Source organism: Rattus norvegicus, chromosome 2 (assembly GCF_036323735.1).
Source record: "Rattus norvegicus strain BN/NHsdMcwi chromosome 2, GRCr8, whole genome shotgun sequence".
NCBI classification, from domain to species: Eukaryota; Metazoa; Chordata; class Mammalia; order Rodentia; family Muridae; genus Rattus; species Rattus norvegicus.
This window is the reverse complement of record NC_086020.1, coordinates 96891731-96917043: the sequence shown is the minus strand read 5'-3', so window position 1 is coordinate 96917043 and position 25313 is coordinate 96891731. Positions and strand designations below refer to the sequence as shown.

General features: G+C 37.2%; 1 long non-coding RNA gene and 1 pseudogene across 2 annotated transcripts; one reads left to right on the top strand and one right to left on the bottom strand.

Annotated features, from left to right (window-relative positions):
• Positions 1 to 997: 997 nt before the first annotated feature.
• Positions 998 to 24027, bottom strand: LOC102550295 (uncharacterized). Of its 2 annotated transcripts, XR_001836638.3 has the most exons (6): positions 23653 to 24027; positions 14845 to 14996; positions 8431 to 8599; positions 6037 to 6172; positions 2344 to 2461; positions 998 to 1139 (listed from the first exon to the last, which is right to left on the bottom strand). It is a non-coding gene; the product is annotated as an uncharacterized LOC102550295 (long non-coding RNA). The 2 variants fall into 2 exon arrangements; XR_351543.5 differs by lacking the exon at positions 14845 to 14996 and having other exon boundaries at positions 23653 to 23924.
• LOC120101113 (U2 spliceosomal RNA) lies at positions 13891 to 14061 on the top strand (annotated as a pseudogene).
• Positions 24028 to 25313: the final 1286 nt, after the last annotated feature.

Below are 25313 nucleotides of genomic sequence, written 5' to 3'. Positions count from 1 at the left end.
CATTATAGCCATATATACTTATCTTTTTTGCATTAGTTATTGGATAACCATTCCAGCCTTTCTCAAACCTAATCTTCATAAATAAAGCAGAGCTTCAAAGTCAAACTGGCAAATGAAACCCTCACACCACAGCAAAAACAATGTGTGAAACTGAATAAACTGACCCAAAATGGTTATCTTAGGAATTTCACCATCAGATGTTTACTCTGCCTCTCATGGAATAATTATAACTTCCCACAATTAGGAAATAATTTTCATTATTGCTCCTTCTAGGATTTCTGTCTAAATCAGCATTCATCTTGGCCCTGTTTCCTGACAATGACCTTTGAAGTTCCTATCCAAGTTCACCAAAGCTCCACCTTTTCAATGAGGAAAGAAACCGAACAGCTGGTCCACAGTATTCAGTGTGAACTCTCATTTGGTTGATGTTTTCTCTAACAGATTGTTCAACATTCTAGTGAAGTAGCAGGGATTTAGGAGAGTAAGACATTGCATTAAATGCAATTATGAATTGAATATGAGTTACCGGTTCATCATAATGTATTATTCTTAAGCAAGTATTCATATATGTAAATGTAGGGTTACTCCCACCCCACAGTCTTAATATATTTGAAATATAAATCAGGCTAGTGGCTTCAATGTTTTGCTTCTGTTGTAACATTATATTAAAATGTTCAGTTTTTTAACTTAAGCTCTTGTAGCATTTTTCATTTTATGAGATTTTATAAATGTCCCACATCTGCTCTGTGATATATCAGTAGAGATGAAACATTTCTCTGGAAGATATTGAAGGAAGTCCCGTAGAGAGATCTTAATTTGTTGGCTGAATATTATTGCTCATTGCAAGAAAAAAGCATGCACGTGAGAGAGATGAAAAAAGCAAAATATTAATTTATAATTTATAGCATGAATAGTATCACATTTTGATATCCATTAGAACTGGTTTAGTTAATTTTCACAAATGTTTCTTTCTTACTTTAATATAGAGTAAATGTTATTTTTCTTGCCAATGTTGATTTAAGATTTATTAAGCTTTAAACAAGATAATAGACATAACTTAAACTGTTGGTCTTACTTTGCCTGTAAGATTTGTAAGCAATAGATGTTTGAGTTAGGGATCTTCATGGAAGTTTTTCTATCTGTAAATTAAACAAATGAGATAAACTGAAACTTTATACATGAGTGCATATAAATATGTTATTCAGTTTATCACATTCCTGTTCTGATGATTTTGATGGGACACTTTCTATAGAGGTAACACTGTATAAACATATGCAAATCTGGAGATGAGACACTGTTGATAGAATGTTTACCTATCAGGCACAGAACACTGCATTTCATCCTCAGTAGCACATAAACTGAATTTGATGGGACACATTTTTGTATGTGGGAGAAAACCATGGGATAATTAGATGATCATGGCTATACTAGGTTATACAGTAAATTCAAGGTCATTCTGACATGTAAAAGACCCTGTCTTGTGTTCTTTTTTCTTCTTTCTTTCTTTCTTTCTTTTTCATCAGGAAGTTTATAATATGGCCAAGTGTCAGTATAAGACTTTTCACATACTGTCTAAATAACTTGGGAAGCTAGAGCTTAAGGATATTGCAGATCTCCAAAAAAAGACAAATATTGGGGAAACCAAGATTCTCTCTGTGATGCAAAGTTCTGCTTTTGGTGTGTTAAAATTTAGGAAGGTGAAATAGCCATGAGGATATTTGTGAAAGAGCATAGTTATGACGATCTGATGTCGCCATATGATATAGTGATATTCAGGATCCTCTTAAACACATGCAATGAGAGATAGAGACACATGAGAAGGATGAACGTGAATCCACCTTTTAAAGCTGATTAAGAGCAAAATGACAAATCAAGAACTTGCAAAGGCAGTAATGGCCAAGTGCAAAGACCAATGTCAGCAAGCTTGCACAACATTAAGAGTTGAGTAGGATCTGCCTCTTCTCCTTGGAGAACCACTTGACCCTATAGAAAAGCAGAGTGACCTTCTGTATTCTTTTTTTTTTCTTGAAATTTCTGAAAGATGTGTGGTATATATGTGAAAGTGAGTAGCTGTGTTCCCTGGAGTTGGAAAGGATTATCATTATCATAAACCTGAGCAGTTTTGACAATCCACCTGAGACTCTCCCTCTAATGCTGCCTGTTACCATTCATGGAGGGAAAAGGAGGAATACAAGCTCAGGAGGTTGGGAAGAAGCCTTGAGTGATGTTACTGTTTAAGAATGTATGTATACTCTGCGTAGGGAATTCTTTGGGGATACAGATGACTGTCATTCATCCAAGCCTTTGAGTCACCATACTTCCTTATGTAACCCAAATACACACATCCTTTCATTGCAGTATCCATGTCTTTCTGATTGCCATGAATGGACACTTCTTCACATCTCCCAAGAAGGTGTCACGAAGCAGAATAGAATAAAAATATTTCATATTCCAGTTCCCTCTGAAATACAAAGCAATTTTTTCCAATGAGCAGAACAATATTAGACACTATTAGGATATTAGGTAATCATCGGTGATGTAAACTATTTGAGACAGAATTTTCGTGCATAGAGTTGAATAAAAGAAATACTTCACATGGAAATCATTCTTTAATACTTGAAGATGATAGAACTGGCACACTACCGCAGTGGGAAGAGTGCTTGTCTGCGATGCATGGGACCATTGAGCCCAAGCTTTACACAGAACTAGTTGTGACATTAAAGGCTGCTGAAATCTCAAGACGTGAAGATGGTATGAGGAAGACGTAAATTGAAATCGTCATCTCTTACACAGCAAGTTTGACATAAGCCTGGACTTCATTAGCTCATCTCAAAAAATCCCACAAAAAACATCCCCAAAGTAACACTGGAGTGACTATCTATATAGAGATAGAATAGTGGCAGGTAGCTTTTATAACTTTACCTACAAATTACTTATATTTAAATTTCAGCTCAAAATGTGGATTTGTGAAGATTGTAGAAGACTTCTAGAATTTAGGATACAAAAAGAAAGAAATATAGTATCTTTGTTAAAGATAACAACATATCTTTCTAGTTAATTCTATATTTAGTGAAATATACTGGGTAAAATAGCACTTTTTGTCTCTTTCCTCTAAGGCTGAAATCTATAAGAAATGGCAATTAGTAATGAGAGAGACCTTCTAAAACTGAAAAGTCAGACACTGTTATTCAGACAAAACAGCAGGCTACAGAATAGGAAAAAGATTTTTACCAAATCTACATCTGATAGAAGGCTAATATCCAAAATATATAAGGAAATCAAGAAACTAGACATCATCACACCAAACAATCCTATTTAAATTGGGGTACAAACCTAAACAAAGAATTCTCAATAGAGGATAGCAATATCGAATGGCTCAGAAACAATTAAGGAAATGTTCAACATCCTTAGACATCAATGAAATACAAATCAAAACTATTTTTTTAATTAACTTGAGTATTTCTTATATACATTTCGAGTGTTATTCCCTTTCCCGGTATCCGGGCAAACATCCCCCTCCCCCCTCCCCTTCCTTATGGGTGTTCCCCTCCCAACCCTCCCCCCATTGCCGCCCTCCCCCCACCAGTCTAGTTCACTGTGGATTCAGTCTTAGCAGGACCCAGGGCTTCCCCTTCCACTGGTGCTCTTACTAGGATATTCATTGCTACCTATGGGGACAGAGTCCAGGGTCAGTCCATGTATAGTCTTTAGGTAGTGGCTTAGTCCCTGGAAGCTCTGGTTGCTTGGCATTGTAGTACATATGGGGTCTCGAGCCCCTTCAAGCTCTTCCAGTTCTTTCTCTCATTCCTTCAACGGGGGTCCTATTCTCAGTTCATTGGTTTGCTCCTGGCATTCGCCTCTGTATTTGCTGTATTCTGGCTGTGTCTCTCAGGAGCGATCTACATCTGGCTCCTGTCTGCCTGTACTTCTTTGCTTCATCCATCTTATCTAATTGGGTGGCTGTATATGTATGGGCCACATGTGGGGCAGGCTCTGAATGGGTGTTCCTTCAGTCTCTGTTTTAATCTTTGCCTCTTTCTTCCCTGCCAAGGGTATTCTTGTTCCCCTTTTAAAGAAGGAGTGAAGCATTCACATTTTGAGCATCCGTCTTGAGTTTCATTTGTTCTAGGCATCTAGGGTAATTCAAGCATTTGGGCTAATAGCCACTTATCAATGAGTGCATACCATCTATGTCTTTCTGTGATTGGGTTAGCTCACTCAGGATGATGTTTTCCAGTTCCAACCATTTGCCTATGAATTTCATAAAGTCATTGTTTTTGATAGCTGAGTAATATTCCATTGGGTAGATGTACCACATTTTCTGTATCCATTCCTCTGTTGAAGGGCATCTGGGTTCTTTCCAGCTTCTGGCTATTATAAATAAGGCTGCTATGAACATAGTGGAGCACGTGTCTTTTTTATATGTTGGGGCATCTTTCGTGTATATGCCCAAGAGAGGTATAGCTGGATCCTCAGGCAGTTCAATGTCCAATTTTCTGAGGAACCTCCAGACTGATTTCCAGAATGGTTGTACCAGTCTGCAATCCCACCAACAATGGAGGAGTGTTCCTCTTTCTCCACATCCTCGCCAGCATCTGTTGTCCCCTGAGTTTTTGATCTTAGCCATTCTCACTGGTGTGAGGTGAAATCTCAGGGTTGTTTTGATTTGCATTTCCCTTATGACTAAAGATGTTGAACATTTCTTTAGGTGTTTCTCAGCCATTCGGCATTCCTCAGCTTGAATTCTTTGTTTAGCTCTGAACCCCATTTTTTAATAGGGTTATTTGTCTCCCTGCGGTCTAACTTCTTGAGTTCTTTGTATATTTTGGATATAAGGCCTCTATCTGTTGTAGGATTGGTAAAGATCTTTTCCCAATCTGTTGGTTGCCGTTTTGTCCTAACCACCGTGTCCTTTGCCTTACAGAAGCTTTGCAGTTTTATGAGTTCCCATTTGTCGATTCTTGATCTTAGAGCATAAGCCATTGGTGTTTTGAGATTCCATCTTATATCTTTCAGAATGATTAAGATCAATGACACTAGTGACAGCTTATGCTGGGGAGGATATGGACCAAGGAAGGAGAATAAAACTCCTCCATTGCTGGTTCAATATAAACTTGTATAGCTGCCAACAATATCAACATGCCATTTCCTCAGAAAGATGGGACTCAATGTATGTCAAGATCCAGCTATAAACTCTTGGGTATATATACCTTAAGGACACTTCTTACTTCCACAAGGGCACTTGGGCAACCATGTTCATTATTGTTCTATTGATGATGGCCAGAAATTTGAAAGAAACTTGATGTTCCTCAACAGAAAAAATGAATAAAAAATATGATACCTTCTCATATTGGAGTATTACTCAGCTCTTAAAAAATAACTCTTAGTATTTGCAAGCAAATGGGTAGAAATAGAAAAAGTCATCTGAGTTAACCCAGAGCTAGAAAGATAAATATGGTAGGTATATGCTTATATCTGAATGTTAGCCATTCAATAAATGATAACCAATGTATAGTCCATAGAGGCAGAGAATTTAGGCATAGTGGAAGGGACATGGGAGTAAAGAGGAAATAGAATAGATTTTTTAGAGTGCATTGGGACTGTGCCAAGGTGGGACAGTGAGAAGACGAGGGTTAGGATGGACGGTGGAGGGAAATGAAATTCAGAATGGAGGAGCATTTGAGGGACGGTCAGGAAAAATACAGAAACAGAAAGAAAGAGGAGAGAGAGAGAGAGAGAGAGAGAGAGAGAGAGAGAGAGAGAGAGAGAGCAAGCAAACTGTTATTAATACTAATGAACAAAAAAGAAACCTCACAGAGTTCGTTAAACTTTCAACTTGACATTAGCAATTGATCTTAAACAGCAAAAAGTTGAAAATATGGCACAGTGTGTTGAATTTTATGAGTATATCATGTAATTATTCTGTTCTCTCACTTTTAAAGCAACGTGTAACAGGAGACACGATTTTAAACATCTGAACATGAACATGAGTAAATGTGTTTAATCTAGAGTTTAATGAGTTTTATCAACACTCACCATGTCAGAGTTGGTGGGCAGCATAGTAATGTGACCTCATTAAATTAATACTTGTGACGAAAATGGAAATGACCACTGAATATCAGAATAAATAATGTATCATCTTGTATTCCTTTGCTTCTGCTGCTTCAGGCATCTGGGGAAATTAATAAGGGTTACTTGTGTCAATCAGGCAAATCAGAAGTAAAAAGAAATCTTCAATTAATCATGGTATTTTACAACAATCCCTTTGGAAAAAAAGAACCCTATTAATAAAAAAAGCATTATGCCTTCTGTTGCAGTTGACAAACAGTGATAAGTTTCTCAGGGGACATAATGTATGAGAAATTTATAATGAACTTTTCCTTGTAAATTTCTCTAAAATCATTCCAACAGCAAAATCTTCACTGTTCTGAGGCATGAAGCCCTCGGGACTTCATCGAAAGAGCTTTTCCTTTTGGTCCTTCACAGAGGGGGCTGGTGATTACTGCACAGCTCCTTTGTAACATGCTGCCAGCTGCTTTTGCAGCTATAAAGTCAAAACAAGACCCTTGCACCAGCAAATTTGGATAATCAGGACACTTCCTATGATGTTCATATGGATTTACAAGTGACCCTACTCAATTACTAACCCCAAGATATTCACAGTGCAAATTAGATAGCACCAAATTCAAGCTCCCTGTTCTAATCAACATCTAGCTCACTCTTTGGGGCTTCATAGAATTGCTTCATAACCTAGGATAGGAACGGACCTGGAGTGAGCCCTAAGTGGTGATTCCCATTGCTGTGAGCCTGTCCCATCAGGGTTTAAGAAGTGCCTTTCTTTAGGAGTGTTAATCTTAAACATTTGCATTCTAAAAGTCACATGATACTTCAAACTAAAGTAATTTTACATCTTTTAGCTATCTCAGAAATCGTCCATTCCATCCTCACTTAATAATAGTCAGTTGGTAGGCAACGGGAATGCTGTACCCCAAAAGCAACACAAATATAACAACGAGCACTGAAGTAACTGTTAACTTTGGAACAGAAGTAACTGGGCCTGATCAATGTTTAAACACCTCAAACACCATTTTGTATATGTTTGGGACTAGTTAGTGTTGATATTTAACTTTAAGAAACAATACAACCTGAGGATGCTTTATTTACCTTCTTTTCTTTTTACTTATAATTTTAACATTTACTTTCTTCCCTGTCCTTCCTCTTGTCCCATTCCCACTGTGTTTCCTCTCAAATCATGGCCCCTTTATCTTAAATGCTGCCTTTACACACACAGACATACACACACATGGGGGCTGGAGAGAGAGAGAGAGAGAGAGAGAGAGAGAGAGAGAGAGAGAGAGAGAGAGAGAGAGAGATGAATGCACAATTGAGTAAGTTTTAAAATGACAATGAGGCTGGGCAGTCAGTAGAGTACTTCCTTCATACAAAACCCCGGTTAAATCCCCAGCCTGTGGTGTGACACTCTTGAGATTCTTAGGCAAAAAGAAAAGAAGTTAGGGCCAACTTTCACTATGTAAGAGTTTTAAGTCAGCCTAAGAAGCAAGAGTCACCATTTACAAAAGAGAAAACAGAATCAAGGAGTATCGATGCCACAGTTTGCTATACAATACCCCCTGGAGTCATTTAAAGAATCCGTGTCTACAACATGAAGGATATGTACTTTTATGTAGCTTACAGTGAACAAATTAAATTTAGATTTGTTACTAGAGTCTATTTTGAGAATCTGGGTTTGTTTTTCACAGTGATATCTCTTATACACTTTTTAAAACTATCATAGATAATTCATGTGTGCTAGGCGTGTTCTATTTAGAAAAATAGCTGTATTTTACTAATATTTTAACTAAGCTTCAACTGACTAGTAGTGTTTTCAAACTTTTTGAAACAGAAAAATACATATGTTCAAAAATTTAATCATTTATCAAGATGTTTGAACATAAAATCCAGTCATGAAATACATTATTGATTTAATCATGCTTCTCAACATACATATTCAGTAGTCATAGCAGACTTTTAAAAATATAGGACATGTATGTTAATATATTATTATTGTAAAACTAAAGTTAGAGCACTCTGAGTTGAGCGTGTGTGTGTGTGTGTGTGTGTGTGTGTGTGTGTGTGTGTGCATGAAAGCCCCATAAGGTAGTCTAGAAACTCGCTTCCGTCTTATATGTTGCAAAATATAACTTTCAGTAGAGTAATTAAACTTATCACACAGTGCTATTATTTCTATTTACCCATGGTACAACCTAGCTTTTTACCTATCTAGAGCAATTAGGAAATTTGAGTGAAGTTTAAAGACAGACCAAGCCACTATTAATGCAATTCTTTTGTATAAAATAGCTTCTAAGGATATACTGAAAAAATACAACTGAGATCTCAGCGTAAGGACAGAAATGAAATGTAGATCCTGACCAAATTGCAAGCTTCCCACAGTGCAAAGCGATAATGTTTACAAATCTATCTGCCATGATTTTCTAGTTGTCAATCTTGAAAGATATTCATAGTAATAGCATTAGTCATTGTCCTTTGTTAAATGTAATTATTTCTCCTGAAGAAGTAGGTCTTTTAGCAGAATGGCTCCCTAGAGAGAAAAAGAAAAGGAGATTAAGACAGAGTTAAGGTACAGCATCTGTAGAAATTCATGAAAAGATCATCACACAGGCAATGTAACTTTCTTATTACAAATCGGGAATATTTGTTATCCAAGAAAATACAAAGCATTCTACATTAGCAGGGCTGCATGTTTAAAATGACTTTTAACAGCATGTGACTTCGAGGTGTCTTACTTTTTAACTCACAGCTGAAAGGGAATAGAAGGATCATTTGTTTATTTCTGTCAATGAGAAAGGAATATACCTGTTAAGTCTTTCTTATCGTGTATTCACTTCACTCTGCAGATACCCCAACAACATATATTGAAAGTTGTTTTTTTTTTGTGCCAGAGATTACATTACATTTTGATTTTAATATTAAGTTATGTTCAAATACTTGTGTATAGCAGAAGAATTGAGATTTTTTCTGTTTTAGGCTGCAGAATGAGATCCCCATTGCTTCTATGATGACTTGCTATGTATCACAACTATACCCTATATAAGATAAATGACCATTTTCCAAATATCAACACTACAGTTTTCTGTTTAACATTATCTAATAGTTTCTTCATCTTTTGAGAAATATTATTTTATACCACATTGGGACTATAATTTTAAAAATATAGGAAGGAAGAGTGAAAAGGTGACCCCCCATAAATGTTTAAATTCTATTTGGAATAGACCTATTAATAATTATTAGTTAATAGGGTCACACAGGTGTTTCTGAGATGGAATGGTGATAGGAGGAGAAATTTAATCAATTTGGTCCCATCAGGTATGCTTTAAGTAATAACAACCCTTACATAATGAGGGTTAAACTGAAATATTTCAGGCAGAAGGATGCAAGGATAGGTGGACTATAAGCAGCAGAAAATCTAGGAATTATAAATACTTCCCATTTCATATTTTAAGGATCTATTGTAGTATCTTAATTGTAGGTGGCAGGGAATGTACACCTGAGTATCAGTGCATGAGCAAGATAGAAGAGGATGTGGAATCATCGATAGCCAGAGTTAGAAGCAGTTTTGTGTTGGTTGCTGGGAACAGAACTATGTCTTTGACAAAATGGTGGCAGTTCTTAATGGCTAAACCATCTCTCCAGTTCCATCAAGCTTCTTAAGTACAAACAAGAGAGGAAGCTGCTCTCAAATGGCAGTTCTAAAATACAGCAACCATCTAAAATTATGTTAACCTAAGGAAAATTTAAATATTCTTAAAAGATGCTTCATAAATATTTTGGAAAAAAAAGCTGGTTCAGTTGGGCTTAAGCAACATCATCAGACTTTGATGAGTCCTTTTAGGAGCTATTTCCAGGAGATGGGTTGCATCCTCTGTGTCCCAGGGTTTGCTGCTGGGGAATCTTCTAGATTTTTCTAGTTTGAAATTGGAAATTATTAAATTTACTTCCCTCTGTTTCTTGCCTCGAATTCCTTTTGCACATCCCTGCCTGGGATAAATTGCATTTGTTTTTCTGGTTTGGGGGTTGGGGGTTTAGCACAATGGTAGAGCGCTTGCCTAGCAAGCACAAGGCCCTGGGTTCGGTCTCCAGCTCCGGAAAAAAAAGAAAAGAAAAGAAAAAAAAAGAGAACGATAGTTTGAACACCACCCATTTAGTAAACTTTCTGTTTTTTCGTATATGAGCCGTTCCAATTTTACAGTAACACTCCTGCATTTCTGCATTTTCTTTCAATACTCTACGACACCATTAGAGACGAAACAACCAATGAGGTCAACCATGCTTTCACAGCACAACCCAGGAAAGAAAGTCACAAGAAGTGGTTAGACTATTTATTTTAGAAATTCGCTTTGTACATATAGTCATATAACTACATTCATTTGAACAAGGTGTTGAGTTTTGTAGCTTTTCCATCTAAAACAGTTACCTCTATATAGAGTTACATACATAAATGAAATGTTCTCCTTTAATCAAACTACAAGCACCTCCCAAAGAATATAGCTACCAAGTAAAAAAGTCAATACTATGCAGAAAGACTGTAACTAAGAGAGGAAACTTTGTTACAACCATCAAAACTGAAGAAAAGATTAACAACAAATGCAGTTGCCCACTAGAAAGAATAGACAGAAAACTTCAAGTTTTACCGGTTTGCAAAGCTTATGAAGGTTTAATTCACACTAACTCAGATTTCCTGCCTATATACTTGGTCACCATGTTGTGGCCAAACTGAAAATTTTGGACTTATTTTGAGCAGATAAGATAAATTGGTACCACAAAAGACAGAAGAAATTGAAGGTAAACTGAAGTAAAAGGCTACATGTTATTGAGAAAATTATCTTTTTTTTAAAAGACTCTTTGTTAATGACATTGATCATTAAGTAGAAATCAAAAGATGAGAGACAAAAGTAATCTGGATGCTGCCCTTTTAGACAATAGTGCAACATTTTGCACTAAAATCTAAATGATTTCAGAACACCACTTGCTGTTACATTTTGTATGTCTGATGATTCTTGCCATCAATCCTTCAATTATTTATACATAACAAAGATACTCTAGAATATGTGGTTTCTCAAGTGTGTGTGTGTGTGTGTGTGTGTGTGTGTGTATGGGGGAGGGTTGTGTGGGTTGAGATTTTGAGTTAAATATTTTGTATCGTATAGGTTTTACGTTTGTGTATGCATATGGAGGCTTGAAGTCATTTTGAGAGTACCCTGTTACTGAATCTGAAGTTACCCTCATTGGCTTTTTATGTGGATGCAGAAGTGAGCTCAGGTCATCACGTTTGTGTACCAGGTACTTTTCTCACTCAGTTATCACCCAAGGCCTCGATGGCTATTCTTGTGACTAGCTATTTTCTTTATTTATTTAAGTATGCTGAAAACAAAAGAAAACAAAACACAAAACAAACAAACAAACAAAAGCAAAACAATCTGAAATTCCATAAGGAACAAAAAACTACATATTCATATATCAACTATGAGCAAGATCCTCTGTTAATCAATTGTATTCATTCTATTTTAGAAGATTGCTTGCCCTCACAAGAATGATTAAAATAACACAGTACCTTATTTGTGCAGTAATCTATAGTTTGGGGTTAGTTTTTACCTTTATCTTGCATTAGTGGATGAATTTTAGTTAAAAGACTTCTTTTGATTTAGATTGACAATATCAAATATGCTAAGATATTTTAAATACTTAAATATAATAAGTAATTTTTTTCTTTCTTTTTTTTTTAATTAACTTGAGTATTTCTTATATACATTTCGAATGTTATTCCCTTTCCCGGTTTCCGGGCAAACATCCCCCTCCCCCCTCCCCTTCCTTATAGGTGTTCCCCTCCCAACCCTCCCCCCATTGCCGCCCTCCCCCCATAGACTAGTTCACTGGGGGTTCAGTCTTAGCAGGACCCAGGGCTTCCCCTTCCACTGGTGCTCTTACTAGGATATTCATTGCTACCTATGAGGTCAGAGTCCAGGGTCAGTCCATGTATAGTCTTTAGGTAGTGGCTTAGTCCCTGGAAGCTCTGGTTGCTTGGCATTGTTGTACTTTTGGGGTCTCGAGCCCCTTCAAGCTCTTCCAGTTCTTTCTCTGATTCCTTCAATAGAGGACCTATTCTCAGTTCAGTGGTTTGCTGCTGGCATTCGCCTCTGTATTTGCTGTATTCTGGCTGTGTCTCTCAGGAGAGATCTACATCCGGCTCCTGTCGGTCTGCACTTCTTTGCTTCATCCATCTTGTCTAATTGGGTGGCTGTATATGTATGGGCCACATGTGGGGCAGGCTCTGAATGGGTGTTCCTTCAGTCTCTGTTTTAATCTTTGCCTCTCCCTTCCCTGCCAAGGGTATTCTTTTTCCTCATTTAAAGAAGGAGTGAAGCATTCACATTTTGATCATCCATCTTGAGTTTCGTTTGTTGTAGGGATCTAGGGTAATTCAAGCATTTGGGCTAATAGCCCCTTATCAATGAGTGCATACCATGTATGTCTTTCTGTGATTGGGTTAGCTCACTCAGGATGATATTTTCCAGTTCCAACCATTTGCCTACGAATTTCATAAACTCGTTGTTTTTGATAGCTGAATATATAAAAATGATGTATTTAGCCTCAGCCTTGAGAGATTTGTTGCCCCAGGGGAGATTTGTGGGGAGGCCTAGTGGGGTGAAGACAAACAACCTCTTGGAGACAGTGGAGAGGGGAATTGGATGAGGAACTGTGAGAGGAGACCACTGGGAGAGGGGCAATGACTGGTTTTAACAAAATAAAGGTAATAAAAATTATGTATTTAATATTTAAATGATTTTAAATTTATTATGATCATATTGTGTGTCTTTTACCCTCTCTATCAGCCCTCACAGGGACTGGTTATTTATAATGTTTAGTTATATTGAACAGTGATTGTTTATAATATTCACCAGACTAACACCTCTACTTTATACCTAATATACTATTCTAATCATTCAATAAATGATGTTTAAAGAATTTTTGGAAATAATAAAGTAAAAAGTTAGTTCTCGATATATTAAAATGAAGCTAATATTTCATTTAGACAGCATAGCAGATATAGGGGTAGGAAACATATGTGGTTGAAACAAAAATAACTTTAATCATAAGATGAGAGTAACCATATTTTACAGTAACTATTATTATTTTTCATTAAAAAATAAGGTCAATAAAACTATGCTGAACAAGAAGTCATCATTACTCCACATGGTGGATTGAATATGCATGGCCCAGGGAGTGGAATTGTAGGGAGGTGTGGCATTGTTGGAGGAAGGATGGCACTGTGGTGGTGGACTAAGAGAGCTTCCTCCTAACCTCCTGAGGATGACAGTCTTCTGTTTGCCTGTGGAAAAGGATGTAGAACTCAACATCTCCACCATCATCTCTGCCTGGATGCTGCCATGCTTCTGCCATGACCATAATGGACTGAACCTCTGAAGCTCTAAGCCAACTGTAGTTAAATGTGGTCCTCTATAAGATTTGCTTTGGTCATGCTATCTCTTCACAGCAATGGAAACCCCAACTAAATCAGCCAATCATGTGGACCTTTGGGAAGTATATTTCGGCAAATAATTTTTAATACAATTTCTTGTGTTACATTAATTCCTTTAAACTAAACAATATATTATATTAATGACCCCACCTAAGAAAAGTAAATATGCTCTACTGTTATTACAGCAATATTAAAGAAATACCCATAAGCCAAGTAATTACACAAATTATTAAACCAATATTATTGGACCATTCAACTGCCATATACTATATTCTACAGAACCTTTCCATCCATTTCAAAATTTAGGAAATGACAGCTACCATAACTTGAATTGTATCGCTTCTTGGCCTTTTGGCTAAGATCAAGTGTAATAACTTGAATTGTGTTCCCTTAAGATGCATGTTATATCCCAATTTCCATATATTTTAATAAGTGACCAAATATATAAGATATTTTAAAATAGGGTGTTTCTCTGTATAACTATCAAAGGAAAGATCTGGATGACACAGCTAGAAATAAGTTGCTAAGTTTGGTTTATGTTCATAGTCCTCTGAGTATCATGTTTGTACATGTGATCCTCAGTTATGGTGGTATTTATTTGTTGGTTTTTGCGGGGGTTTTGTTTGTTTGTTTGTTTCATTGGTTGGCTACTCAGATAGGGTCTTAATATGTAGCCCTAGCTGGTCAGGCACTCTTAGGATAGATCAAGATGCCCTCAAGCTCACATAGATCTCCCTGCACCTGCCTCCTGCTGAATGGTCATAAATGAGTGTTCCACCATTCCTGGATGTAGCTGATTGATCTAAAATATGATTGAAATTCCAGCAGATAGTTTTTTCTGAAAGAATTTTTTTTCTGAAAGAATATTTTAAGGAAGGTGTGGACTTGCACTTGATACTCAGCTCATGTCTCCATCCCTCAGCATTTTGTTCCCAATGAAATAATCGTTTCCTCTAAGACTCCTCTCAACAACAAAAAAAAAATTCTACATTACTATGTACCCAATCAGTAGAATCAAATATAGAGTAAAATCTTTGAAACTGTGAGCTAAAATAAATCCCTTTTCTTTTAAGGTATGCCAATCATTCTGTCATACAAGTCAAAAACATAAAAAGTAACAAGGAATACCCAAAATAACCAGCAATACAAAAGAATGGATCAGATCCTGCCAAAGAAACTACCCCAATCCAGGATCATATGTGTCAAAACTATGACAATAGATTGTTGTTGTTTATTCAGTTGTTGATATTTGATTATAAGAAGAAGATGGTAACTGTGAGCTAGCTTACCTCCATGTTATGCATATTATGGAGAAAGGATGGTTCATCATTACCTCCTCATCATTCTTTTCGTCCACCTCCTCCTCCTTTTTCTCCATTTCATTAAAACTGTAAAGGAGCTTGGGGAATCCCGCAAAAACTGAGTGGAAGGATTGCAGGAGCTAGAAATGTCAAGGACAACACAAGAACAATGCCTACAAAATCAACTAACCAGGAGTCATAGGGACTCACAATCAGGGAGCCTACCTGATTCTGACCTAGGTCCTTTGCATATCTGTTATAGTTGTGTAGCTTAGTGATCCTGTGGGACTCCTAAGAATGGTAGTGGGAAATGCTTCTGATCTTTTTTGCCTCCTTTAGGACCTTTTCCTCCTACTTACTGGCTTGCCTTATCCAAGCCTAACTTGAGTGTATTGCCTATTCTTATTCTAAACTGTTAGGCCATGTTTGGTTGATTACTGGAAGACCTCTTCTGTTGTTGTTGTTTTGGAAAAGAGAAGTGGATCTGGGGGAGAGGGAAGTGGAACTGGAAGGTGAGGAGGGAGGAAACGCTGTATTAGGGATATAATATATAAAATAAAACTTAATTAATTAAAAAATTAAATTAAAAAGAAATTGCACAAAATGTCTTAAAAGTTAACCAGAATAAACATCTGTATATCTCAATTCACTTCTATAGAACTAGAATAGCTTTTCTGAAAGTGCAGAGCTTAGACTTTATACTTTTATACTAATGCATACCTTAGACTTTATACCTTCATTATCAAATAAATTTTTATGCACTTAGACATCATTGAAAATTGAAAAGTCCATATTAGAAGTTGATATTATAAAAACCAACTGCATCTCCTTTATGGCTCAAGTATTTTTAACTGTATTAGATTTTTCCTCATCATCTAATTTAACCCTTTCCTGCTCTCCTTCTTACATATTATTCTATATCCACATATAATATGGATCTTTACACACACACACACACACACACACACACACACACACACACCATGGCTAGGCTTCATGTATGAGTGAAAACATGTGTTGGATGTGTTTTGTTGTATTGTTTTTCTCTTGATGAGACTGTTTGAACAGAATACATTACTTCCTTAACTTCAAGGTATAGAAATTTCTTTCACTGAAAATTGCCAAGGAGAGCTTCTAGAAATCTATATCCTGGGAACCTGAGCCTCGGGACCACAGGTAAGTCCAAATTTTCTGCTGCAAGAAAGCTGCCTGGTGAGCTTGGGACACACGGAAGCAGAATTTCTCTAGGACCGGGCACATTCTATGTTTACCGGAAGTCCCACACCCGCGGATCCCGGCAGCAGCTCTCTGCTCCCAGACCCGGTGAGAGAGAGACCCAACCGCCTGGTCAGGTGGGCACTCCTGAGGCTGCAGAGCGGAAGAGACCACCAACACTGCTCACCCCTGCCAACATCCCTGGCCCAAGAGGAAACTGTATAAGGCCTCTGGGCTCCCGTGGGGGAGGGCCCAGGAGCGGCAGGACGCCTGCCTGAGACACCGCCAGGACCTGAAAGAAACAGACCCGATAAACAGTTCTCTGCACCCAAATCCCGTGGGAGGGAGAGCTAAACCTTCAGAGAGGCAGACAAGCCTGGGATAATAGGTATAGAAGAGAGTGAGGACTCCCAGGTCAAAGGACCAGTAAATATCTTCAACAAAATCATAGAAGAAAACTTCCCTAACCTAAAAAAAGAGATACCCATAGACATACAAGAAGCCTACAGAACTCCAAATAGATTGGACCAGAAAAGAAACACCTCCCGTCACATAATTGTCAAAACACCAAACGCACAAAATAAAGAAAGAATATTAAAAGCAGTAAGGGAAAAAGGTCAAGTAACATATAAAGGGAGACCTATCAGAATCACACCAGACTTCTCCCCAGAAACTATGAAGGCCAGAAGATCCTGGACTGATGTCATACAGACCCTAAGAGAACACAAATGCCAGCCCAGGTTACTGTATCCAGCAAAACTCTCAATTAACATTGATGGAGAAACCAAGATATTCCATGACAAAACCAAATTTATACAATATCTTTCTACAAATCCAGCACTACAAAGGATAATAAATGGTAAAGCCCAACATAAGGAGGCAAGCTATACCCTAGAAGAAGCAAGAAACTAATCATCTTGGCAACAAAACAAAGAGAATGAAAGCACACAAACATAACCTCACATCCAAATATGAATATAAAGGGAAACAATAATCACTATTCCTTAATATCTCTCAATATCAATGGCCTCAACTCCCCAATAAAAAGACATAGATTAACAAACTGGATACGCAACGAGGACCCTGCATTCTGCTGCCTACAGGAAACACACCTCAGAGACAAAGACAGACACTACCTCAGAGTGAAAGGCTGGAAAACAACTATCCAAGCAAATGGTCAGAAGAAGCAAGCTGGAGTAGCCATTCTAATATCAAATAAAATCAATTTCCAAGTAAAAGTCATCAAAAAAGATAAGGAAGGACACTTCATATTCATCAAAGAAAAAATCCACCAAGATGAACTCTCAATCCTAAATATCCATGCCCCAAATACAAGGGCACCTACATACGTAAAAGAAACCTTACTAAAGCTCAAAACATACATTGCACCTCACGCAATAATAGTGGGAGATTTCAACACCCCACTCTCATCAATGGACAGATCATGGAAACTGAAATTAAACAGTGATGTCGACAGACTAAGAGAAGTCATGAGCCAAATGGACTTAACAGATATTTATAGAACATTCTATCCTAAAGCAAAAGGATATACCTTCTTCTCAGCTCCTCATGGTACTTTCTCCAAAACTGACCATATAATTGGTCAAAAAACGGGCCTCAACAGGTACAGAAAGATAGAAATAATCCCATGCGTGCTGTCGGACCACCACGGCCTAAAACTGGTCTTCAATAACAATAAGGGAAGAATGCCCACATATACGTGGAAATTGAACAATGCTCTACTCAATGATAACCTGGTCAAGGAAGAAATAAAGAAAGAAATTAAAAACTTTTTAGAATTTAATGAAAATGAAGATACAACATACTCAAACTTATGGGACACAATGAAAGCTGTGCTAAGAGGAAAACTCATAGCGCTGAGTGCCTGCAAAAAGAAACAGGAAAGAGCATATGTCAGCAGCTTGACAGCACACCTAAAATCTCTAGAACAAAAAGAAGCAAATACACCCAGGAGGAGTAGACTGCAGGAAATAATCAAACTCAGAGCTGAAATCAACCAAGTAGAAACAAAAAGGACCATAGAAAGAATCAACAGAACCAAAAGTTGGTTCTTTGAGAAAATCAACAAGATAGATAAACCCTTAGCCAGACTAACGAGAGGACACAGAGAGTGCGTCCAAATTAACAAAATCAGAAATGAAAAGGGAGACATAACTACAGATTCAGAGGAAATTCAAAAAATCATCAGATCTTACTATAAAAACCTATATTCAACAAAATTTGAAAATCTTCAGGAAATGGACAATTTCCTAGACAGATACCAGGTATCGAAGTTAAATCAGGAACAGATAAACCAGTTAAACAACCCCATAACTCCTAAGGAAATAGAAGCAGTCATTAAAGGTCTCCCAACCAAAAAGAGCCCAGGTCCAGACGGGTTTAGTGCAGAATTCTATCAAACCTTCATAGAAGACCTCATACCACTATTATCCAAACTATTCCACAAAATTGAAACAGATGGAGCCCTACCGAATTCCTTCTACGAAGCCACAATTACTCTTATACCTAAACCACACAAAGACACAACAAAGAAAGAGAACTTCAGACCAATTTCCCTTATGAATATCGACGCAAAAATACTCAATAAAATTCTGGCAAACCGAATTCAAGAGCACATCAAAACAATTATCCACCATGATCAAGTAGGCTTCATCCCAGGCATGCAGGGATGGTTTAGTATAAGGAAAACCATCAACGTGATCCATTATATGAACAAACTGAAAGAACAGAACCACATGATCATTTCATTAGATGCTGAGAAAGCATTTGACAAAATTCAACACCCCTTCATGATAAAAGTCCTGGAAAGAAGAGGAATTCAAGGCCTATACCTAAACATAGTAAAAGCCGTATACAGCAAACCAGTTGCTAACATTAAACTAAATGGAGAGAAACTTGAAGCAATCCCACTAAAATCATGGACTAGACAAGGCTGCCCACTCTCTCCCTACTTATTCAATATAGTTCTTGAAGTTCTAGCCAGAGCAATCAGACAACAAAAGGAGATCAAAGGGATACAGATCGGAAAAGAAGAGGTCAAAATATCACTATTTGCAGATGACATGATAGTATATTTAAGTGATCCCAAAAGTTCCACCAGAGAACTACTAAAGCTGATAAACAAGTTCAGCAAAGTGGCTGGGTATAAAATTAACTCAAATAAATCAGTTGCCTTCCTCTATACAAAAGAGAAACAAGCCGAGAAAGAAATTAGGGAAACGACACCCTTCATAATAGACCCAAATATTATAAAGTACCTCGGTGTGACTTTAACCAAGCAAGTAAAAGATCTGTACAATAAGAACTTCAAGACACTGAGGAAAGAAATTGAAGAAGACCTCAGAAGAAGGAAAGATCTCCCATGCTCATGGATTGGCAGGATTAATATAGTAAAAATGTCCATTTTACCAAAAGCAATCTACAGATTCAATGCAATCCCCATCAAAATTCCAATCCAATTCTTCAAAGAGTTAGACAGAACAATTTGCAAATTCATCTGGAATAACAAAAAACCCAGGATAGCTAAAGCTATCCTCAACAATAAAAGGACTTCAGGGGGAATCACTATCCCTGAACTCAAGCAGTATTACAGAGCAATAGTGATAAAAACTGCATGGTATTGGTACAGAGACAGACAGATAGACCAATGGAACAGTATTGAAGACGCAGAAATGAACCCACACACCTATGGTCACTTGATTTTTGACAAAGGAGCCAAAACCATCCAATGGAAAAAAGATAGCATTTTCAGCAAATGGTGCTGGTTCAACTGGAGGGCAACATGTAGAAGAATGCAGACCGATCCATGCTTATCACCCTATACAAAGCTTAAGTCCAAGTGGATCAAGGACCTCCACATCAAACCAGACACACTCAAACTAATAGAAGAAAAACTAGGGAAGCATCTGGAACACATGGGCACTGGAAAAAATTTCCTGAACAAAACACCAATGGCTTATGCTCTAAGATCAAGAATCGACAAATGGGATCTCATAAAACTGCAAAGCTTCTGTAAGGCAAAGGACACTGTGGTTAGGACAAAACAGCAACCAACAGATTGGGAAAAGATCTTTACCAGTCCTACTACAGATAGAGGCCTTATATCCAAAATATACAAAGAACTCAAGAAGTTAGACCGCAGGGAAACAAATAACCCTATTAATAAATGGGGTTCAGAGCTAAACAAAGAATTCACAGTTGAGGAATGCCGAATGGCTGAGAAACACCTAAAGAAATGTTCAACATCTTTAGTCATAAGGGAAATGCAAATCAAAACAACCCTGAGATTTCACCTCACACCAGTGAGAATGGCTAAGATCAAAAACTCAGGTGACAGCAGATGCTGGCGAGGATGTGGAGAAAGAGGAACACTCTTCCATTGTTGTTGGGATTGCAGACTGGTAAAACCATTCTGGAAATCAGTCTGGAGGTTCCTCAGAAAATTGGACATTGAACTGCCTGAGGATCCAGCTATACCTCTCTTGGGCATATACCCAAAAGATGCCTCAACATATAAAAGAGACACGTGCTCCACTATGTTCATCGCAGCCTTATTTATAATAGCCAGAAGCTGGAAAGAACCCAGATGCCCTTCAACAGAGGAATGGATACAGAAATGTGGTACATCTACACAATGGAATATTACTCAGCTATCAAAAACAACGAGTTTATGAAATTCGTAGGCAAATGGTTGGAACTGGAAAATATCATCCTGAGTGAGCTTACCCAATCACAGAAAGACATACATGGTATGCACTCATTGATAAGTGGCTATTAGCCCAAATGCTTGAATTACCCTAGATCCCTAGAACAAACGAAACTCAAGATGGATGATCAAAATGTGAATGCTTCACTCCTTCTTTAAATGAGGAAAAAGAATACCCTTGGCAGGGAAGGGAGAGGCAAAGATTAAAACAGAGACTGAAGGAACACCCATTCAGAGCCTGCCCCACATGTGGCCCATACATATACAGCCACCCAATTAGACAAGATGGATGAAGCAAAGAAGTGCAGACCGACAGGAGCCGGATGTAGATCTCTCCTGAGAGACACAGCCAGAATACAGCAAATACAGAGGCGAATGCCAGCAGCAAACCACTGAACTGAGAATAGGTCCCCTATTGAAGGAATCAGAGAAAGAACTGGAAGAGCTTGAAGGGGCTCGAGACCCCAAAATTACAACAATGCCAAGCAACCAGAGCTTCCAGGGACTAAGCCACTACCTAAAGACTATACATGGACTGACCCTGGACTCTGACCCCATAGGTAGCAATGAATATCCTAGTAAGAGCACCAGTGGAAGGGGAAGCCCTGGGTCCTGCTAAGAATGAACCCCCAGTGAACTAGTCTATGGGGGGAGGGCGGCAATGGGGGGAGGATTGGGAGGGGAACACCCATAAGGAAGGGGAGGGGGGAGGGGGATGTTTGCCCGGAAACCGGGAAAGGGAATAACACTCGAAATGTATATAAGAAACACTCAAGTTAATAAAAAAAAAAAAAGAAATCTATATCCTGAACAGTTCATAGCTCTGTGACTCAATTTTAGTAATAAATACAAGATATCACCTATTTGTATCTCCTTCTTTTGGCTTATACTTTGAAAGTTATGTATTTTAAATATTCACTTGTTTGTTATTTATGTGAATCTATGTATGAACAAGCACATAAAAACATATGATTTTATGCCAGGTCACCTTTGTAAAGGTCTTCCATACAGTCTAGAGAATGATCTGTAGTGCACATATTTCTGTTTTTCAATGAGGGTCTTTACTAAGTATTTGACTTTGAGTTAAAAAAAAATCCATGTCTTTGCTACCCCCACCACGTTCTGTTTTTGAACACTGTCACTAAAATTCAAGGTAAGAAACATGTGAAATTCACTATGGAAAGTGAATCTTCATTTTTGTGCCAAGAACTATGTAGAACAAACTTTCCCTGACAATGAAAACTGCAACACCTCTCTCTTTCTCTCCCTTCACCATGCAGATGGTGGAATTCATTCTTTTCCTTTGCTTCTTTGCTTCGTTGCTTCTTTGCAAATCCACATATCACTACATATAAACATCCCTTGGATTTAAGTAATCATAAAGTCTGAATATTGAAAGTAAGAAGAATATGGGAGCAGTGTTAGAATGCCATTGCATCCTCTGTGGACTATTCAGAAATGAAAATGTCCCATGATACAAATCCTATATTTAGTGTGTCATCATGTAGTGAAATTCAGGGAAAAACTGAAGAAGTTAGTGCTTAAGAACAATACATTGAAAAGGAATCAGCCATATAGTTTATATATCTTAGAATAGGAGAAAATAGATGACACCGGGAAGTTAATCTTTGGGTATTCTATTCTGGAAAATGCCAAATGTCCTATATGGAATGAAGAAGGCTGAAGACGGGGCCACAGGGTGGAAATTGGTATAAAGAAGGCCCAAACTCCAAAGGCATATTGTGGGCTACTGGACTTAGAGATTAACGTTTTATAGGATGTAAAATTCATGATTACATTTAATGGGGTTTTTCAAAACATATCTGACTCAGATTTGAATTGAATGTGAATTTTTCAAGATTTCTGTGGACTGTGATGGATAAAAGTCTGAATTATCTTAGCCCAAACTAGTCACTAAAACAATATGTTTCTTGAGATCAGGTGACCCATGCTTGATAGTGATTAATTTTATATATATAAAATTATAATATCAAATACATACAAATTTGCTTTGCCAAATCAATATCACAACACTTAGCCTTCAGCAATCTTAATGCTTTCATTTGACTTAGTCCTTGTAATATACAGTCCTACAACAAATTGCTTTTTTCTAAAAGAAATTATTCTCCTAAATACACCTCACATTCCTGACATTTTCAGAGTTATCTCTTCTTTCCATGTATCTAATATATTACTAGACACAATTGTAATTATGCAACATAGTTAACTGTGTGTTCCTTTTAAGGATTCATTTTAAGATTTTGTTAACTTCTTCTGGATCACGACAGACAATGCATCAGTCTGAGTTCAGAACGTTGTACTCAACACAGCATTTACATTAGTACCAAGCAGAGGGGTAGATATAGAACTATGACCAGTACCTTTTAAGAAGAAGATTTTTTAAAAAAAATAGAAAGAAAAGAAAGGATTTCATAAGCATAGCTTATGATATAAAGTTTATTTTAATGAAAAATGAATCCTGACATTGCTGAATGACATATCACAATTTTAGATCTGTTTTAAAAATGACTTCCTATACATAAAAGTATAGATTGGAAGTAAATGGACAGATCTGCAGGCACTAAAAAGATGGCATCATAAAAGATTCTTTATTGAATTCTCTACTTTAGATCTTAAAAAGTGAGTTACCAATTTCTGCATGTTCACAAATAGAATCTGAAAACAACTATTCAAAATACTAGGTATAGCAATTATCTTGGGAGTATGATGGATTGAAGACTCAAAATAAAAAAAAAACGAACTTCTCTTAATTGATGAAACTATATTCTTCTTGCAACTATGTTGTCTATCAAAGCACTTGCTTTCTCCTTGTTTAAAATATGCAGTTTAAGTACCTCATTTCTTTGTTGATTTCAAGTTCTCCGTTGCTCAAAATTATAAGTTTACAAAAGTTTTCATCTGTTATATGAGCCCCACGTTTTAACTATAAATTGATTAGTTGTGCTTCAATAGAGTATCATTTGACTAATTTGAAAGAAAAACATTTAGAAAATATCTTGGTCTGTGAGAGTCTTTGTGACTTCATATTGTCTGGTCCAATTGTACCTGGATGGCTGTTTCCTTGGAGACATTCGCTACCTCTGGCACTGGTTCTATTGTGACAGCACAGTAAGCCTGCACAAGTTCAAAAGCAGAAAAAAAAAACTAGAATGAAGAGGTAATGTACATCAATCCCCACCTCTACCCAAGACATTACTTGCAACTGATGCCTGCTGTGAGGGCAAACTTTGTTTCCTCCAATGGAATGGAAGGTGAATATTAATTACATTCCAGGACAGTGCTCATATCCAGGAGAGGTGACCAAATAAACTCCAGTGTGTCTGTGTGTGTACTTGGTTTTTGTTTTGTTCTGTTTTTGTCGTATTGGTTTTCTCTTCATTTGATTATTATTTTTTTTTTTTGTAGAGAGAGCAAGCCTAAAATTGGGTAAGTAGGGAGGAAGTAGGTAGGATCTGGGAGGAGTTGAGGGAGTGAAAAGAATTTGATCAAATACATTGTATGAAAAAAAGTTAAATAAAAAATTCATTAAAAGAAAATATATTCACTATGTGAGACATGAACATGGAAAGATGGGACTTGTCAAATATTCATATGGACTTCACTAAATAAAAATGTTTGATAAAAATATTATAAAGATGGAATCAATGCGTCACCTCTCGGGGAAATATGACTGAAGCGATACTTTAACTTGTATTCCTCCAGGTTACAAGTGAGTGAGTATGAGAGTAAATTTTAATTTTGTTTGTCTATTGATGCTGTCTCATAAAACCCAGGCCATTCTGGAAGTCACTTAGAAGTGGGGCTGGCCTTAAATCGCTAATGTTCAGTATAATATCATACTCTAATGGGTGTCATCAAACCACAGAGATAATTTGTAAAGTATTTCAGATCCAAAAATCTGAACAACATAGAGTCATGTGTATAATAATGCAAATAATTTTCCATTATTTTGACAAGTGATATTAATATGTCATTTACACTTCATAAAAATCTACTAAAGTAATACTACAATAGAAAAACACTTCCATGAATTAGTAATAACTTGTCCAATTGATCAGCTCCTTGTAAATTAAGAATATTTCTAACTTCACATTTCACTAAGTAAAACTCATCAAATTTTAAACAAAGTAAGTTGTTTGGGAAAATACGTTACTTTTATTTTAGCAGCAAAACATATACACACATATATGCTAGATGATGACTCAATTCTCCGTAGGTCAACTGGAGGTAAAAGCTTAAGTCTGTGCCATTTTTTCCTAAGTAACAAGCATTATGCTTGCTCTCTTTTGGACGGCCTGGGAATAGTAGTGGCTCATGAACAGCCTCGCCCTTCGCGGTCCTATGGCTGCTCAGTTTAGTCCTAAAAGAAGGCTTCAGCACCACTGAGAAGTCTTCCATGTACTGTGAACCTGCATTTTCCCTTAAGTAGCCCATACAAAATAGTAAACCTCAGAATGGCTGTAGTGATGTAGTCTAAGGTAGGAAAGATTTGTGC